Source organism: Etheostoma cragini, chromosome 5 (assembly GCF_013103735.1).
Source record: "Etheostoma cragini isolate CJK2018 chromosome 5, CSU_Ecrag_1.0, whole genome shotgun sequence".
Lineage (NCBI taxonomy): Eukaryota > Metazoa > Chordata > Actinopteri > Perciformes > Percidae > Etheostoma > Etheostoma cragini.
The window spans coordinates 7,070,957-7,078,452 of NC_048411.1; positions in this window are offsets into that span (position 1 = coordinate 7,070,957).

Genomic DNA, 7,496 nt, shown 5'->3' on the forward strand with positions numbered 1-7,496 from the left:
GCTACAAGGTTAAAACATCACAGAAACATCAGAAGAGGCCGAAACACACGTTTCCAGCATAGAGATGTGTGTTTAAGAAAATAATGCAAAACTGTTGAAATGACAGATACAAGGTTAAAACATCACAGAAACATCAGAAGAGGCTGAAAAGCACGTTTCCAGCATGTAGATGTGTGTTTAACGGCTTTTGTTAAGAAACCAATGTAAAACTGTTGAAATGAATGATACAAGATTAAAACATCACAAAAAGATCAGAAGAGGCCGAAATGCACGATTCCAGCATGGTGATATGTGTTTAACAGCTTCTGTTAAGAAACTAATGCAAACCTGTTGAAATTACAGAAACAAGGTTAAAACATCACAAAAACCTTAGAAGCGGCTGAAACGCACATTTCCAGCATGGAGATGTGTGTTTAACAGCTTTTGTTAAGCAAATAATGCAAAACTGTTGAAATGACAGCTACAAGGTAAAAACATCACAGAAACATCAGAAGAGGCCGAAACACACTTTTCCAGCATAGAGATGTGTGTTTAACAGCTTTTATTAAGAAACCAATGTAAAACTGTTCAAATGACTGATACAAGGTAAAAACATCACAGAAACATCAGAAGAGGCTGAAAAGCACGTTTCCAGCATGCAGATGTGTGTTTAATAGCTACTCTTTCTAAACTACTGCAAACCTGTTGAAATGACAGAAACGAGGCTAAAACATCACAGAAACATCAGAAGAGGCAGAATTGCACGTTTCCAATATAGAGATGTGTGTTTAACAGCTTTTATTAAGAAACCAATGCAAAACTGTTGAAATGCCAGATACAAGGTAAAAACATCACAGAAACATCAGAAGAGGCTGAAAAGCACGTTTCCAGCATGTAGATGTGTGTTTAACCCTTGTATTATCTTCACTTTCGGGACCCTCTCGTATCCCTCGGGTCAAATTGACCCGTGACTTATTTGGGGTTTTAACCCTTGTGTTGTCTTCCCTTCAATATGGAAAATCAACACTTTTGTTGACGCTTTTTAACTTTTTCTTACGTTGGTCAATTTTTTCCCAACACTTTTGTCACTTTTGACGTTTTACACCACCTAACACTAACTTATTAACTTTAGTTTAACAGCTATTTTTGGGAATTATGGGGTTAATAAACCTCATTTGTTGAAAATTATGCCTAATGTTTGTGTTAGAAAAGTAGAAATTAAGAATTATTTAGACTAAAATTAAAGGAATGGATGTTGATGGATAATCACAGACTGGAATATGTCAACTTTACTCAATACTATTTCAAAACCACTTCAACTTGTTTTTTTAAATAAATATAAAATTGAATAAGACACCCCAAAATAAATGAAAGTAGAGATTTGTACTTGACAAAAAGCCTTTTATGAAATCGATCATGATATTTTGGGTAGTATATATAGGAATATTTGATGTAGGAAAACGGGTCAATTTGACCCGACTATAACACAAGTGTTAACAGCTTTTGTTTCGAAAATAATGAAAAACTGTTGAAATGACAGAAAGAAGGTTAAAACATCACAAAAACCTTAGAAGAGGCTGAATCGCACGTTTCCAGCATGTAGATGTGTGTTTAACACTGTCTGTTAAGAAACCAATGTAAAACTGTTGAAATGACAGAAACAAGGTAAAAACATCACAGAAACATCAGAAGAGGCTGAAAAGCACGTTTCAAGCACGGAGATGTGTGTTTAACAGCTACTGTTTCTAAACTACTGCAAACCTGTTGAAATGACAGAAACAAGGTTAAAACATCACAGAAACATCAGAAGATGCCGAAATGCACGTTTCCAGCATAGAGATGTGTGTTTAACAGCTTTTATTAAGAAACCAATGTAAAACTGTTTAAATGACAGTTAAAAAGGTTAAAATATCACAGAAACATCAGAAGAGGCCGAAACACACATTTCCAGCATGAAGATGTGTGTTTAACCGCTTTTGTTAAGAAAATAATGCTAAACTGTTGGAATGACAGCTACAAGGTAAAAACATCACAGAAACATCAGAAGAGGCTGAAAAGCACGTTTCCAGCATGAAGATGTGTGTTTAACAGCGTCTGTTAAGAAACTAATGCAAAAATGTTGAAATGACAGAAACAAGGTTAAAACATCACAAAAACCTTAGAAGAGGCTGAAACGCACGTTTCCAGCATGTAGATGTGTGTTTAAAAGCGTCTGTTAAGAAACCAATGTAAAACTGTTGAAATGACAGATACATGGTTAAAACATCACAGAAACATCAGAAGAGGCCAAAATGGACGTTTCCAGCATAGAGATGTGTGTTTAACAGCTTTTATTAAGAAACCAATGTAAAAATTTTCAAATGACAGATACAAGGTAAAAACATCACAAAAACCTTAGAAGAGGCTAAAACGCACGTTTCCAGCATGTAGATGTGTGTTTAACATCTTTTGTTAAGAAAATAATGTAAAACTGTTGAAATGACAGAAACAAGGTAAAAACATCACAGAATCATCAGAAGAGACTGAAAAGCACGTTTCCAGCATTTGGATGTGTGTTTAACAGCTTTTGTTAAGAAAATAATGAAAAACTGTTGAAATCACAGAAACAAGGTTAAAACATCACAAAAACCTTAGAAGAGGCTGAAACGCACGTTTCCAGCATGTAGATGTGTGTTTAACAGCGTCTGTTAAGAACCCAATGTAAAACTGTTGAAATGACAGATACAAGGTTAAAACATCACAGAAACATCAGAAGAGGCCGAAACACAGGTTTCCAACATGGAGATGTGTGTTTAACAGCTTTTATTAAGAAACCAATGTAAAACTGTTCAAATGACTGATACAAGGTAAAAACATCACAGAAACATCAGAAGAGGCTGAAAAGCACGTTTCCAGTATGTAGATGTGTGTTTAACAGCTTTTGTTAAGAAAATAATGAAAAACTGTTGAAATGACAGATACAAGGTTAAAACATCACAAAAATATCAGAAGAGGCCGAAATCGAGGTTTCCAGCATATAGATGTGTGTTTAACAGCTTTTATTAAGAAACCAATGTAAAAATTTTCAAATGACAGATACAAGGTAAAAACATCACAAAAACCTTAGAAGAGGCTAAAACGCACGTTTCCAGCATGTAGATGTGTGTTTAACAGCGTCTGTTAAGAAACCAATGTAAAACTGTTGAAATGACAGAAACAAGGTTAAAACATCACAGAAACATCAGAAGAGGCCGAAACACAGGTTTCCAGCATGGAGATGTGTGTTCAACAGCGTCTGTTAAGAAACCAATGTAAAACTGTTGAAATGACAGATGCAAGGTTAAAACTTCACAGAAACATCCAAAGAGGCTGAAAAGCACGTTTCCAGCATGGAGATGTGTGTTTAATAGCTACTCTTTCTAAACTACTGCAAACCTGTTGAAATGACAGAAATAAGGCTAAAACATCACAGAAACATCAGAAGAGGCCGAATTGCACGTTTCCAATATAGAGATGTGTGTTTAACAGCTTTTATTAAGAAACCAATGCAAAACTGTTGAAATGCCAGATACAAGGTAAAAAATATCACAGAAACATCAGAAAAGGCTGAAAAGCACGTTTCCAGCATGTAGATGTGTGTTTAACAGCTTTTGTTTTGAAAATAATGAAAAACTGTTGAAATAACAGAAAAAAGGTTAAAACATCACAAAAACCTTAGAAGAGGCTGAATCGCACGTGTCCAGCATGTAGATGTGTGTTTAACAGTGTCTGTTAAGAAACCAATGTTAAACTGTTGAAATGACAGAAACAAGGTAAAAACATCACAGAAACATCAGAAGAGGCTGAAAAGCATGTTTCAAGCACGGAGATGTGTGTTTAACAGCTACTGTTTCTAAACTACTGCAAACCTGTTGAAATGACAGAAACAAGGTTAAAACATCACAGAAACATCAGAAGATGCCAAAATGCACGTTTCCAGCATAGAGATGTGTGTTTAACAGCTTTTATTAAGAAACCAATGTAAAACTGTTTAAATGACAGTTAAAAAGGTTAAAATATCACAGAAACATCAGAAGAGGCCGAAACACAGGTTTCCAACATGGAGATGTGTGTTTAACAGCTTTTATTAAGAAACCAATGTAAAACTGTTCAAATGACTGATACAAGGTAAAAACATCACAGAAACATCAGAAGAGGCTGAAAAGCACGTTTCCAGCATGTACATGTGTGTTTAACAGCTTTTGTTAAGAAAATAATGAAAAACTGTTGAATTGACAGATACAAGGTTAAAACATCACAAAAATATCAGAAGAGGCCGAAATCGAGGTTTCCAGCATATAGATGTGTGTTTAACAACTTTTATTAAGAAACCAATGTAAAAATTTTCAAATGACAGATACAAGGTAAAAACATCACAAAAAACTTAGAAGAGGCTAAAACGCACGTTTCCAGCATGTAGATGTGTGTTTAACAGCGTCTGTTAAGAAACCAATGTAAAACTGTTGAAATGACAGAAACAAGGTTAAAACATCACAGAAACATCAGAAGAGGCCGAAACACAGGTTTCCAGCATGGAGATGTGTGTTCAACAGCTTTTGTTAAGAAAATAATGCTAAACTGTTGAAATGACAGATACAAGGTAAAATCATCACAGAAACACCAGAAGAGGCTGAAAAGCACGTTTCCAGCATGAAGATGTGTGTTTAACAGCTTCTGTTAAGAAACTAATGCAAACCTGTTGAAATGAGAGAAACAAGGTTAAAACATCACAAAAACCTTAGAAGAGGCTGAAACGCACGTTTCCAGCATGTAGATGTGTGTTTAACAGCGTCTGTTAAGAAACCAATGTAAAACTGTTGAAATGACAGATGCAAGGTCAAAACTTCACAGAAACATCCGAAGAGGCTGAAAAGCACGTTTCCAGCATGTAGATGTGTGTTTAACAGCTTTTGTTAAGAAAATAATGCAAACTGTTGAAATGACAGATACAAGGTTCAAACATCGCAAAAAGATCAGAAGAGGCCGAAATGGACGTTTCCAGCATAGAGATGTGTGTTTAACAGCTTTTATTAAGAAACCAACGTAAAAATGTTCAAATGACAGATACAAGGTAAAAACATCACAGAAACATCAGAAGAGGCCAAAATGGACGTTTCCAGCATGTAGATGTGTGTTTAACAGCGTCTGTTAAGAAACCAATGTAAAACTGTTGAAATGACAGATGCAAGGTTAAAACTTCACAGAAACATCAGAAGAGGCCGAAACACAGGTTTCCAGCATGGAGATGTGTGTTTAACAGCTTTTATTAAGAAACCAATGTAAAACTGTTCAAATGACTGATACAAGGTAAAAACATCACAGAAACATCAGAAGAGGCTGAAAAGCACGTTTCCAGCATGTAGATGTGTGTTTAACAGCTTTTGTTAAGAAAATAATGCAAAACTGTTGAAATGACAGATACAAGGTTAAAACATCTCAAAAAGATCAGAAGAGGCCGAAATGCACGTTTCCAGCATGGAGATGTGTGTTTAACAGCTTCTGTTAAGAAATCAATGTAAAACTGTTGAAATGAATGATACAAGGTTAAAACATCACAAAAAGATCAGAAGAGGCCGGAATGCACGTTTCCAGCATAGAGATGTGTGTTTAACAGCTTTTATTAAGAAACCAATATAAAACTGTTGAAATGACAGAAACAAGGTTAAAACATCTCAGAAACATCAGAAGAGGCCGTTTCTAAACTACTGCAAACCTGTTGAAATTACAGAAACAAGGGTAAAACCAACACATTCTCATTCCCGATGCGTCAAAAACTGCCGCTTGGTCAGTTGCCCTACGCTTCAAGAAGTGACGCTCTAGGAGCCTTCTAGCGTCACTTTTCAACGCGCAGGAATGTTTGATTTCTCTGCCGTTGCGTGTCGACGTCATCTTCTACGAGCCGACGCGCACGTTGGATACCGGTACCCTTTAACTTTGATGACACGTGGCGGTAAGATACCTTTGGTTAACAATTCAACCACAAAGTAAATACAACGATGCTTAGTTTTTAGATTTGCTTATGATCTGCCTGTGTCAAATAAAAAGCTTTGCATGTTAGTTAGCTAAACTAACATGAAACTAAAGTTAACTAAAGTTAGCTCGTAGTAACTAGCAATTTCCTTGCGCTAGCAAGCTAACCCTCTATTTTTCCATCCCATCACACAGATTGTGAGTGTTTCTGTTTGTGGGGATGAGTTTGCAAGAAGAACGCAACATTTTGGAAAGCTTGGATAAGCTGGTAGAGCAGCAGGAGTTTGATGACCTCCTTGAGGGGGTTCAGACAGGAGCAGCAGCTCCTGAACGACCGCTGAAGGTGGGGTGGACGGAGAGGGACGCGTATGGAAACACGCTTTCCAAGAGGCCAAGAGTCACGCGGAAGCAAGCCATACATGGTTAGTATTTTAATATTTTAGATATTTAAAATTGTTTTAGTCCTGAATGTCAGTGTAGGCCATTGCCAGGGATAACATGCAACAGTCCATGGACTACAGTACTATTTTGTTCTGTTTTAAAAGTCTGAATAATCTCCACAGGTTTGGGTTCAAACGGATCACAGCAATGTCAGTTGCCCATAACTATGTAAAGTACACCAACATTTTGAGTTATTTATCAAAATGAGCTTGAGTTAAGCTAAATAACACCATGTCAGATTAATGTGTCATCTCTGATATATATATATATATATATATATATATATATATACTGTATATAGTAAATGTAGATTGCGTACATGTATTTTAAAAACAAAACAAATGTAAGTGTTAGACAAATATATGCTGCTTTAAGAGGTGTTTATGTTTTTCCTGCATTACAGCTGAACGCCGTTCTAAGACCGGTCTCACCTCACACACTAATGTAGAGGTGACCTTTGCTCCAGAGATTGCTCCACAGACAGTCTCTGCTGGTATGTATTTCATTAGATATGTTCTGTGTATGATGTCTTGTAGATAGTCTCTGCAAAATGAACCATTGAACAAAACAAAGTCTCCAAAACAAGCTATATGACGTTTCTCCCTAGTGATATGCAATTGCCAAGCACCATTCACATTGTTATATATGTTATATTTGTCATATAACAATCTTTTCTTCTTATCTGTGTAACAATAAATTCTATGTTTTGTGCTAGTTGTATGCATATGATACAAAAACCACCTTGGGCCCCTTCTAACTACTCCATGTATTTCTTTTACAATTGCAATAGAATGTCTTCTGCAAGATCTGCAACACTCCCTGAGCTGCTCTGATGAAGAGCTTAGTGAAGCATCAGCAGACCAGAGAGCTCCTCTGGCTTCTCTGGATTGGAGCATTCGCAATGCTCTCTTTCCTGAGAGATGGAGGGAAAAGAGAGCATCTCTTCTTAATAGCATGTTGGCCAAGGAGAGCGTGGCAACAAATGGCTGCAGCCAATGTGGGAACAACTGCGCGGCTATTAGATGCAGAGATTGCCTTCCATGTCACTTTCTATGTGCTGAATGTGACATCAGCAGACACAGCAATGC